Source organism: Tupaia chinensis, unplaced genomic scaffold (genome assembly GCF_000334495.1).
Source record: "Tupaia chinensis unplaced genomic scaffold, TupChi_1.0 Scaffold000093_1, whole genome shotgun sequence".
In the NCBI taxonomy this organism is placed as follows: domain Eukaryota; kingdom Metazoa; phylum Chordata; class Mammalia; order Scandentia; family Tupaiidae; genus Tupaia; species Tupaia belangeri.
Window position 1 is genome coordinate 6,436,188 of NW_006159555.1, and position 13,125 is coordinate 6,449,312.

At 34.5% G+C, this 13,125-nt stretch overlaps 1 pseudogene; it reads right to left on the reverse strand.

Moving 5' to 3' along the window:
* Positions 1 to 2,163: 2,163 nt before the first annotated feature.
* Positions 2,164 to 2,531, reverse strand: LOC102469073 (replication protein A 14 kDa subunit pseudogene; annotated as a pseudogene).
* Positions 2,532 to 13,125: the final 10,594 nt, after the last annotated feature.

Consider the following 13,125-nt stretch of genomic DNA (forward strand, 5'->3'; position numbering starts at 1 on the left):
TTTTTAAAGGTGTCTTACTAAATTTAGAAAATTTCATTCAAAAGCCCAATTTTTATTTCCACTGGAAAGATACAAGTAATCTGAAATATACATTGGAAGTAAAAAGCACTTATCTTGTATTTTATGAACAAATAATGGGAAATGCATTTTCTTCTTCATCATTTTTTTTAGGTATTCAAGAATAGACCAGAAAACATCAAAGGAATTATAAATTGGCATCTCTGCAAATCAGTATGCCTACCGAATAAGGGTGTTTTGAATAAAAATAAACAATTTTAACATAATTAGAATATGTGCAGATCATCTTTATTACCTCAGGTACTTAGAATATTCATACTGCAGCAAAGGCAGCACTTCTGTTTTCACACTTACATTTAGTTTATCTTATCAGAATGTCAGACTGGCTGTCAGCAGAAGAGATCTTCAGATACTAATGTTCTCAGTACTGCATTATTACTTGAAACAAGAGAGAGTAAAAGCCTTAAGAGCTTATAAGCGACATGTCAGAATTGCTTTGTAATGAATTCCTACAACATAAAATAAGACCCCTGAATGATAATGCCTGAAAGAGAGTATCTGGGGGTCAGTTCCTGGCATAGTGGTTAAGGCAGGCACATTTGCATGTGTACCCAAAATCCTGAAGGGAAGGAGAGAGAGAGGAGTAGGGACTGTGGCATGACCATTCCTCATGAGGGGGGAGGAGTGCTTTCTCACTTTCTCTCTCAATCTCTCTCTCTCTCCTTGTCTCTGTCCCTCTCCAGTAAGGGCACACACCCTCTGGTAAGATTGAACATGAAGAGAGAGAGAGAAAATTTAAGAGAGGGACTAGAAACAAAGTCATATCTATTCTGCTATTTTCTATACTTTAGAAAAACAACAAAAGAAAAAAAGAAAAGTCTCCAAATCTGGTAAACTTTAAAGCCATCATAAGCCAGTACAACAAGATCTTTCCTAGACTTTTGATCTAAGTGACTATATATAAGGTGTGTGTCTTTGCCTTGTTACTCTTTCCTACAAAAGTGAAAACCACCAATAAAAGTCAATTGACATTTTCCATTTGCTCTGAACACATTTTTGTAAAAGATTTTTGCTATAGGGAACATGCACTCTCTGGAGAGACAAAGAGACAGAATGTGAAAAGTTATCCCCTGGGGGTTGGCCACCCGCAATCCCTTCTCCTCCATACCCCTCTAAGGATTTTAGGCACACATGCATACACGGTGAGGTGAGTTTTAAGCTGCAGGATCCAAGACTCAAACCGCCTTTGGCCACATGGGAGTTCAATGACACAACCATTGCACCATCTGCTGGTACTGTGCTGAAAACATTTGTAAAAAACTGGTTTGTTCCACCTTTTCAAATCATGAGAGGTTTCCTTTGTGCGAAATGACTTATGCACCTTACTGTGTGCTGTGTGGCCATCATTCTTTTATCCAAGAAGCCAAACTGTATAGTAGCTAGTTACCCTTAGGAAAATTTTAGTACCAAAAAAAAATTTTATAGAAAGAAAGCAAATTAGAATTCTGGTGATAATGTTTCACCAATGTATCTGAAACTACTTCTTCATTCTTATTATTTTTAAAAAAACTTTGCAAGTTTGCTTATCTATTTAAATGATAAGCAGTATATAGAAAATAGTCTTTAACTAGAAGGAAGAAGACATACATTAAATTACTTTATGTCTCATCAGTTTTATAATATTAGGTAAATCATGTAATTTTTTAGACATCAGCTTCTTCATCTGTAAATACTGGAAGGAAAACTGTCCTTGTCTAAATGTAAGATAAACACACAAGCTCTACTATATGTGGAAAAAAAAACACAAACTTGTAAATTTAAAGCACTATAGTTTTATTTTTTGTATGACTTAAATTTTTATTAATAAAACAAAAACCTAAACTTGGACAATGGATTTGTTCTTGTAACTACTCTGACTATATCTGTAAAAGCAATTCTTTATAAAAGAATGTAGGTGAGAACTATCAATATACCAGTTCCATCAAAAGCTGCACATTAGAATAACTAGAATTAAATAAATGAAACTTTTAAAAGAACAAATTAAATTTTAAGAAATCACAGGATTCTCTCTCTCAAATTTGAGAGGCCTCCTTTAAGACAGTCTTCAATGTAGCTTATTTGCAAATGTTAGTAAATTCATCTAGATCAATCATGTTGCAGAATGCCTAAAAGAAAAAAAACTGGGGCATCTCATGGGTAATTTTCACAGCTCCATTGTAAAATCCAAGATCAAAAGGACTGCTATCTTCTTTAAACTGGATATAAGATGTACACATGATGGTTGTTTTGGTTGTTACTCTTCCAATTACTTCCATAAAGCCAGAAATCTCTTCATTAAGAGGTTTCATCAACTCACTGGCTCCATTTTTTTCCTTTTATATCTTAAAAAATAAACATTTTCCAGTGGGATGAATATTTTCCAGCCACCCCATAAAGCAGATGGGCCGTTAGATGACCTGAGCTAGCATACTAGCATTGACACGCGAACTGGGCAATTCCATCACATCCACCATGATTACTCTACCTAAACATTATATTTGTATACTTGGTGTTACAGATAAATTTTCCCAACTCATCAACCATTTTATTACTCTTTTTTTCCTTTTAATTTGCTAGAGAAAGTGGCAATGCAACAGCTCTAGGACATGAACAATGCTTCATTCAAATTGCCCATAGGAATCTCATGCATATATGCCTAGGATCTGTCTGGAGAGGTGGCTGGGAGACCAAAGAAATATAGGGGAATGTGTGCTGAGAAGAAAGTCCAACGTGAAGAAATTCTACACTTCTGCTTTGGACACCACTGAAGGAAGATGTGATGCCTGTCATCTTGTGACTAAGGTGAATAAATCTAACAACAAAAGCAAACAAGCAGAAGGCGAAGAAGCAAAAAAGCTAGAAAGAAGGTGGATTTCAGATGATACTGAAGAGACATGTCCTCAGTAATGTATAATATTAGGAAATAATACCAGTGATACCTTCCTACAAGAAACCTTAATGTCCTCTCCAGGGTCAGCCAAGGCAGGGTTATTTTCCTCCTTATATATTGAAGCATGTATCACAATAGGTAACAATTGCTTCATCTTTTAAATTTGAAAGATATAAACTAACTCTTTAAAATTTCAAAAATATTGAAATAAAATTTAGAGACTGTTTTAATAATCCTGGTAAGAGGCTGGCCTTTCTGAAGAATATGCAATAATGCAATAATCAGAAGCCATAAAGAACAGTCTGTTGAAAAGAACATCAAAGCAAACCTTAAAGATATAATGTAGACTAGAGACACATGTCACCTATGTAACAGACAACTTCCACTCGGGATATATAACATATCCTTAACACTGAGGTAAGAAAAACAAATTATTCAATACAAAATAAAAAGAAAATCTATGGAAGTAATATAAATAACCAATAAACATTTGAAAGTAATGCAAAAACTCACTAATACTAAACTGAAATAAAAAATATACTAACTTTTTTAACTCGTCAAATGTAAACAATATGACATGGTGTTATTTGAGGCAAGGAAACTATTTCATGTATTTTAGTCACAGTATAAATTGCTTTAGAAATGTAATTTGGGCACATCTACCAAAATGCTCATTATTAATAATCCTTGTATGCATATTTTCTTTCTTTCTTTTTTTTTCTTTCAGGAACTTATATCATTCTATGTAGTTGAGGAAGACACTGTCAGTCATACAACTGAATAGACAGTACTGTGGATTCCTCATCTTCCTCCTCCATTTGAGTATGTTAGAAGTTAGTATGTAAAAAAAGTGGGTGAAAAAATTGTCTGAGAAATTTTCATATGGTTCCTTAAACAGAGAATTTTTCCTTTAGGTTGGTATATGTAAGGATTACATACACCTACATTAACTAATGACCATGTATTCTGATGTATGGATCTCTCCATACATCAACAAACATCACAGAAAAGAGAGCAGGTCAAAGATTCAGAGACATTAAAAACTTGGAACGTTGGGCTGGCTCTGTGGCCTGGTGATTGGAAAACTGGATCTTACATGGCCTACCACATGGTTTGAAATCCTGGTCCGAGCTAGAGAAACACACTAGACTCATGTGCATACATGCCCAAAATGTTAACAGGATGGAGAAGTGGAGAGGAAAGGATTGTGGTATGACCACACTCCATTGGCACTACATCCCACTAGGCTCTCTCTCTCACGCACACGCTCGCTCGCTCGCTCTCTCTATCTACCTACCTATCTCTAGGAAGTGTACATGCCATCTGAGAAAATGAAAACAAAACAAAACTTGGAACTTGGATCTTCCCATATCTTAAACTGGCATCCCACAGAAAATGTCCTTGCATTGCAATAGTTTTCTTCTCTTTGTTTAGGCACCTCAGTTAAATTTTTGGATTTCTGTCAGAAACTTCAAAAAAAGGTGTTGATATGTTCAACTATCCTCATATTTATAAAATAAATTATACAGAATATTAGTATCTAAGATAGTGTGTAATAGAAGTCTAGAGACAACCTAAATGCCCATATAAAGGAAGAGAGTGATTTAACAAATGATGGCTCATGTAATTTTTTTTTAAGAATTATTTTATTTAACTTTATTTTTAATTTGGTCAGAGAGCAACAGAATGAGAGTGAGAGCAAGAGTGAGAGAGAGAGAGAGAGAAAGTGAGAAAGCAAGCCGCCTGGTCCAGGACTCAAACTGTGGTCAGTCATGTGGGAGTCCAGCATCCTTAACCACCATGCCATCTGCGGTCCTGGCTCATGTAATATTAAATAAGCATTATAAAAAATGTGGCAGAACAATATGTCTTGCAAGAAAAATCTTCCCCATATATTCATATATAGAAAAAAATGCATATTTGTGAACAATATGCACCATTTTACAGCATTTAGAATTTTTTCTTTCCTAAGAGAGATTTTTTTGCTATAGGGCCATGCACTCGCCAGAGAGACAGAGACAAGACAAAAAGTGACAGAGGGACAGAAAGTGAGTAATCACTTCCAGTGAGAAATCACCCCTCAGGGGGTATGGCCATGCTACAGTCCCTTCTCCTCCATTCTCCTCTTGGGATCTTGGGCACGCACGCCCAGCATGAGTTTAAGCCACCCGGTCAGGATTCAAACTGCGGTCAACTACATGGGAGTCCAGTGACATAGCCATTAAGTCAACTGCTGGTCCCATGCTGTAATCCCTTTCTCCTCCATTCAGCATTTCAATTTTTTTAAAATTACACAACCCTATAATAAATCATTGATTTTTAAAAAACTATTAAAAAGATATAGGATGAACAGGTTATAGTTATTACATCTGAATTAGGAAGTAAATATTCAGATAATTTCCTATTTATTCTAAAAACTTTTTGAAAATTCTGTAATACACAATAATTATTTGTATAATGAAATACAAAAGCATAAGTTCATCTTCCCTTCAAAGAAATCAGGTAGTTGTAAGGAGAAAAAGAAATTATTTTTATTTTTAAATTCAGTAAAGCAGTTTATTCATCAAAAGGCAGGTGAGAAATTCTCTATGGATTAAGGCTAAACACTTACTATGTAAAATACTTTCAAAGAGTAAATCATATTCTAAAATCTTTGTAGCTTTTGAAATAATTTAAAAATGGTGATTAGTATATTTTTTAGTATAATTATTTTTTAGAGAGTTATAATAAAGGACAACAGTCAATTTTATTGTAATTTAGTAATCACAGATAATTTTAATCTACCCACTTATTTCAATGTGAATCTACCCAATTAGTGATGTCTCTTTAATTTTTAATTTTTCAGAGACTACTCTTTCCAGTTTACGTACAAATCAGAACTTAAAGTCAGTCTCAGTGATTTAAAACACATTTAAGTTAATGTATCCTTTGAATAAAAATTTTTAGTCATTAAATATAGTACTCTGGATTCAGAAAGATTACTGTCTTAACATAAAATAAATATATCATTAAATTATTACATTTTTTTTATTTCACAGAAGATATATTATCTTGGTTTCCTCCACAAAACAACAAAACATTAAATAACTACTGAAATTAAACATAAATAAAAATTGAAGCAATAATACAGAAATGCAAAGCTACAGAGGAAAAACAATGTCAGTGCTGCTGATCCTAAATCAATTTCATGACAGAGAATATACACATAGAAGCTGTGTTCCAACTAGTACTACGTCTTCTAACTAAACTCCTCCTTCTCAAATTTTTAAAAATAATTACTTTATTGAACTTTTTTTTTATCCATATATTTATTTTAATTTGACCAGAGAGGGACAGAGTGAGAAAGAGAGAGTGTGAGAAAGCAAGCTACCGAGTCCAGGACTTGAACCACAGTCAGCCATGTGGGAGTCCAGCGCTCCTGACCACCACACCACTTTCCATCCCCAAACTCCTCCTTCTCAATCTTTATTGAAAGGAAAGGGTAAAGAAAAAGAAGGGAAGTGAGAGGAAGACAAAGGAAAAAAGAAAAGTTAAAAACAAAAGACACACACGCAGCACAAATGGACACATGGACCGTCCACGACTTATTTACATGGCAATTTGACCTTTTTTGCTATCATGTACAGTCTTAGTTTGTAACTTAACAGCAGTCTTTTTCAGCCACCCTTACATCATACATACATACATACATACAAACATACAAACACATCATACAAACATAGTTTCTGGCTTTATTCAAGTGTGTAATTTCAATACAATATTACTGTTTAAAGCTTGTCTAAAATCTGAGTTAGGAAAATCACATTTTTGTATCTAAAAACATTACCTCATGCTTATATTTCAAGATTTTATTATATTGCTACTTCATTTTATAAGTATATAAGTAAGGTGATGGAAAATAATACAATTATCTTTTCATCTGACAAATGAGAACATGCGCAGTTTGATGAGGTGGGGGGATTAGCCAATATGAAATAATGTTTCCTGATAGCTACTCCAAGATTCAGTTCACTAATCTAGTCTGGAGATGAATAGTAAGAAAATACCACTGCTAATGCATCAGTAATTAAGTTAGGGTTTCTCAAATACTTTGTTACATTTCAGCTTTTTATTAATGCCAACACACAATCTTTCTTTTATACACATGACATATAGAAAACTGTAAAAACCAAGGTAAAGGACTTCCTAATTCACAATATAATTATAAAAGCAAGGCATTGTTCTACAAGTGAGCAAGTCCTTTCTATTCAGTTGCTTTGTTCTCTAAGAGTTTAGTTTCTCGATAGTGTAAAAATAAAAGGTAATTAAGGGGAAAAAAGTATTTCCAGCCATTTTTTAAATTGCACTTTACTATATCTCTCCCAATTGCTCTTAACTACCTGCCATTTACAAACTATGTATGAAATTAATCCTACTAAGTTAAATGACCGTTTGAATTTCATCTTTTTGAGGAGATATTAAATGTTGTGAAGAAAGAAATCTAGCTAAAATCTCAAGGAAAACTACTGATACACAGACACACACAGACACACACACACCTCAGAAAGGGTCTACACATGTTTGTGAAACAGTTATTGAAATTCATTATAAATGGGTAACTAGTGAGAATATCTGTTGAGGGCAAAAAGGAAATTAAAATAATAGAAAATAAGGGTAAATTTGTGCCCTCTTTTATGACATTGATTAAATGATCCAAACTATTTATAGTGTTCTGCATTCTTGAAAAAACTATTTTTGTGTGTATTATACTCTGCCAAGATCTCAGAATTAAAAATAAATATACAAAAGAAATAACATGTTTATGAAATACCATTCATTGGATATAGAATAGAGTGGCATGTTACATGTCTGAAATAATGAACAAGATAGTAAAAAATTAAGTTTAAAGTGAGATGATGCTTTATCTAAAACAAAACAGTAATGTAAAAAAAAACTTGCTTTCCATATTGTTTTGAACATTTAAAATTAAATAAGATGATCTATTTTACACTATATTTTTGAAGTTTCGCATTGTTTCAAATAAAATTATATGCCATGTGTTTTCATTTTCTCCCTGGGACTCATCATTTATTCTCCCTAAGGCACGGATGATAAATAAGAAGTAAGTTTTACCAGCTGCCATCCTTCATATGTACCATATTGTGAAAAAATGAAATCAAATATTCTTGAACTGAAGAACAGAGAAAATATACTTTGTCTGACTATTCTCCAATCTTCATGTTTTGTCTTCATAAAAATATATAACTCCAAATATAGCATTTCATGCTACTTTCAGAGTTTAGACTGATTTCTTGAATACTGTTTAACAGAAGTTTCAATGTACGTTTTCAACTATACTTTTGAAAATATATCATCTTAAATGCACATAGAGTATCTCTTTTGTGCCTCCAAAATCTAACCATTATTCATCAAGAATAAAACATAAAAGTCTATTTGGGAGCAGCAGTTAGCATAATGGCTATGTCACTGGACTCCCATGTAGTTGACCGCGTTTCAAGTCCTGGACACAATGGCTTAAAACTCACGCCGGGTGCGTGAGCGTGCGTGCCCAAGATCCTGAGAGGAGAATAGAGAAGAAGGGATTGCGGCGTGACCATCCTCCCAGAGTGTGATTTCTCACTTTCTGTCTCTCTGTCTCTCTCTGTCTGTCCGGTGAGCACACGTGCCCTATCACAAAAAAACTCGCAAAAAAGAAAAAAAAAAAAAAAGTCTTTTGAAGTTTCCTATCTGCTGACCATGACTGAATGGAAGCAAAACAATTATGTGAAAAAGAAGCTTGTAAAGGGTTGAATCCAGACAAGGAGAGACCAGGCGATAAATATTTCTCAGGGTGTAATTCAGGCGCTGATAGTGTGTGTGTACATGTAGACAAACTTCTGTGTTTACAGGTGGCAGATGAAATCGACCAAAAGACCAATAAAATTTTGTAAAATAACTTTAAAATTTTATTTGAAAAGTCCAAAACACTTTCGTGCAGTAGTTAAGGAATGGACCACACTAGGATTGAATCCTACCTCTGTGAATTTTGTAAACTTAGACAAAATTTTGTAAACTTAGACAAAATCTCTTACTTCTCTTAGCTTTTCATTCAAATAATGGCAACGTAGGTGCCAGCAGGTGGAGTAGTGGTTAAGGCTCTAGACTCTCGTGTGGTCAACTGTGGTTGAGTCCCGGACACAGTCACTGGAAAATCATGCCCAGCATCTGTGTGTGCACGCTCAAAATCCCAGGTGGAGAATGGAGAAGGGGCTGCAGCATCACTATCTTCTCTGGGTTGTGATTTCTCATGTTCCCCCCTCTCTATCTCTCTCTACCAAGTGCACACACCCTATGGCAAAAACCTAAAAAATAATAACAACAATAATGGCAACATCTATCTCATTGTTCAATGAAATCAATGGACTACTACGTTGATACTGGTATTTATTGTTATAAAAATATGATTATATACAATTCTAATTCTGCTCCTTAAAGAAACAGCTGTTCCACTACTCTAGGAGTTTATTTTATTGCACATTTTGAACACCTACTCTAAAAAGTATTAAGAGTTGGCATCTCTTAGGGTGACCAGATTCTACTAATAACTTACTTTTTGACACCATTAGTCCTAAGGGAAAATTCTTAAATCCAGCTGAGGTTTTTCAAAGGAGATATTCTTAAGAAGAAAAATTAATCTTTAAATTCATCTCCCATACTATTCCACTGTTCCCCTTTCTTCACATTCCTTTTTCCATCCTCATCTTCGTGGAGTTAATAGGGCAGGAAGCCCCAAGCAACAGCCCTTGTGCCTCAGTTTTCTTCATTTAGAAATCTCCACTGAGTTCCTGACCTGCATATACTTCATCCAAAAACCCTTTGTGTAAAAGACCCACATTTATGGTTTGGGGCACTAGGATGTTCCTCGATTTAATCTTCAAAAAAATCCAATGGGGTAATTAAAATTTACATCTGAGAAGGACACTGACCAAAGGTCACTTTACCAACACACTGCCTTTTCTATTATCGTTGCTCATTCTTATTTCTCCTTCAGGACTGTCCTGGTAGCCTCAGAAACACATGCCCTTTGTTGGGACTGGAACTGAGCTAGTGAAAAGCTAGTTAAGAAAGATAGTAAGACAATCAGATATACTCTGAGGACAAGTGTTTCTCTCCTGTCTCTGCTTTGGCCACATCCTCCTTATGCTGCTTCCCTCACACATAAAGGCACTGACAGTTGTGCTAAGATTAGGACTAAGAGCACTGGGCCTCTCTTCTCGGTCCCAAATGGGTATGAAGGGTGAATTACAAAAACAGTGCTTAATCTTGTGTGCCTATCCTTATATTTATACTCATGGGAAAGAGCTTATCTAATTACTTTCTGTGCAGGAACCCCTGCATCTAAGAAACAAGCAAAAATATAATAATTTGTTTCTAAGAATTGCAGCCCCCAGGGAATGCTACTAAGAAGTACAGAAATACGAGACAATCAAGTTAAAGGGACAGATGTTATATAACAACATAACTGAAATTCCTACAAGCTTCAATGTTATATATAAATATATATAACACACACACACATACATACACACACAGGCACACACGATCACACACTTTACTTTCTGACAGATTGACAAGAACCAGCAGCAGTAACAGAAAGGAAATTATCAAATGATTCCATTCCCTGAAGACAAAAATTATCTTATGACTGACAAGTAGAAATTAGAATCAGGAAAAAACTTTGAGCAACCAAAAGAGGATTGAATATTTTTAGCCTTAGCCAGTCAGCTGGCCCAGAGCTGCACCTGACTCAGCACAGCTATAATAAATGGTCAATACTTAATGAGCATGACCACCATGAATAAATAAGGGTCAGTGAAAAGAGCATTCAAGTTTTGATCAGCAAGGCTGTGTTCTTTGTGGGAAATACTAAAAAGGTACTAATCTATTTCCTGCACTTTAAGAAAAGTGATATAAGAAGTATGGTTCCCTGTGGAAATACCCATTTTGTAAGCCAAATAATAATGTGATTGGATGTATAAAAGAAAATTAAATGAAAAAAAGAAGTGTGGTTATAACAATAAAATAAATTAATATACACAGTATTTATAGCAACAATGACTAACTCTATAGTACTTCTAGGTCACTGAGCAATTTTTTCTATAAAATAAATTATATACCTAAAACGTCATACCAACTTTTCACTGGGAATTATGGTTTGTCACATTTTATGTAAGAGGAAACTGACATTTAAAGTTAATGTGCTTTCCCAAATTTGCATAGCCAGTAGGAATATGGTTGAACAAAAGCAAATTTTAATATAGTTAATTACACTTCAGAGCCCTTATTTGCACTGCCCCCTCCCAAAACTTTGCATCTAATTTTTTATTAGCATTCTTATATTCAGCTCCCCAAATGAACAATGTTCAATAATCTGCAAAACCTGGATTTGCTGACAGAGACAATCTATTTTCCAGTTCTTATTGTAAATCCAAGGTTTCTTTAAACCTTATAAGAGGAATTTTTACATTTTCCTGTCCGTTTATTTTCTAGTGGAAAATAGTGGTTATGATGTTGATTCTATCTTCTTTCCCATTCATAGAATATTTTAGTTATTCTTGGTCTCCTAGAATTTTTTAAGTGAAAGAGAAAAAGGGTTTACTCCTAAAAGCCCTACAAAGAAATGAGACAAATATAGTGTAAGTGTCATAATGATGAACACTGTCCCCAAATACTCCAAATGCCAAGAAAAGAGTAGCTGGCCAAAAGTTACTAAGGCAAACATTGTACCCCTCTCTCTTTCTTACCAAACTCCACACCTCTGTATCCATACCCTTTCCTAAAGATTTCGTTATTGAACATCTCCCTCCATTACCTCCTATCATTTCTCCCACATTTTATATTTCTTTCCTATTCCTTCTTTTCTCTTTTTTTTTCCTATGCTAAGTCCTTTTTCTCTTTCCATCATTATCTTGAATTTATCTATATATTAATACACTTTATCATAGTATAATCATTCACTCAATTAATAAATACTGTACTAAGCACCAACTACACCTCATCATTTTACTAAGCCTGGAAGGAGAGGGATAGTGAATCAAGTGATCACTGACGTCATTATCTTATATCCCAACAAGAGAAGACGGTAAACAATTGATTATGCATGCTTTTAATAAACACCTTATGTAACTCCACACACTAGTTATATGATGTATTTAACAATACATTGTGTTGTCAATTGTTGACTGCCTTTTCCCTTCCTGGCGGGCTCTACCTATCTCCTGGGTTAATTCCAATACATCCTTTAGAACCCAGTTCAAAAGTTACTTCTATGAGAAAGAACCATGACCTAAAAAGCATATAATGATGGCATTCAGAAAATTGGAGGAAAGCTTCTATGGCTGGACTCAAAAGGGCTGCAGGATGAGTTAGCCTAGCCTGTTGACACAGGTGCAGGTGAAATCACAGGCCCAGTGAATTTCATTAAGAATGCTGACAAGTGACATGATAAAATGTTCCTCTTTTAAACATAATATTCTTCCAAAATTCTTATCTCCTAAAGTTAAGACTTTCTTTCTTCATTTATGTGATATTATATATGATCTATACACCCTCGCAGTGTGGTTCTATTGTTGACAGCTTTTTAGTAAAATGAGGTGGACTTCTAGATAAATACCATCATAGAAGTTTCCAGAAAGGTTTGTTTCCCAAGAAATCACAGTTACATTATCAATTAATGTAGAAATCTTTCTTAGATACTAGCAGATGGGTAGAATCCTCAGTTATCATTGTGAGCACTATTCCTGAGTGCTTATTTGTGATATTTACTTCACTAATATATATTCCAAAATTACTTATTGATAGATTCACATTTGTGCAGACTAGTCCCATAATAAATTACAACAGACAATTTTTAAAAATAGAGAACACAGTAGGCCCTAGGGGAAAGATCCACATTTTATTTATTTATTTATTTATTTATTTATTTATTTATTTATTTTAGTTTTTTGCCATAGGGCATGTGCACTTGCCAGAGAGGAGGGAGACAGAAAGATACAGACTTATAAAGTAAGAAATCACCCCCCCCCGGGGTGATGACTATGCAGCAATACCTTCTTGTCCATTCTCTTCTAGGTATTTTGGGCACACATGCACACACATCTGGCATGACTTTCAAGCCACTGGGTCCGGGATTAAAACGG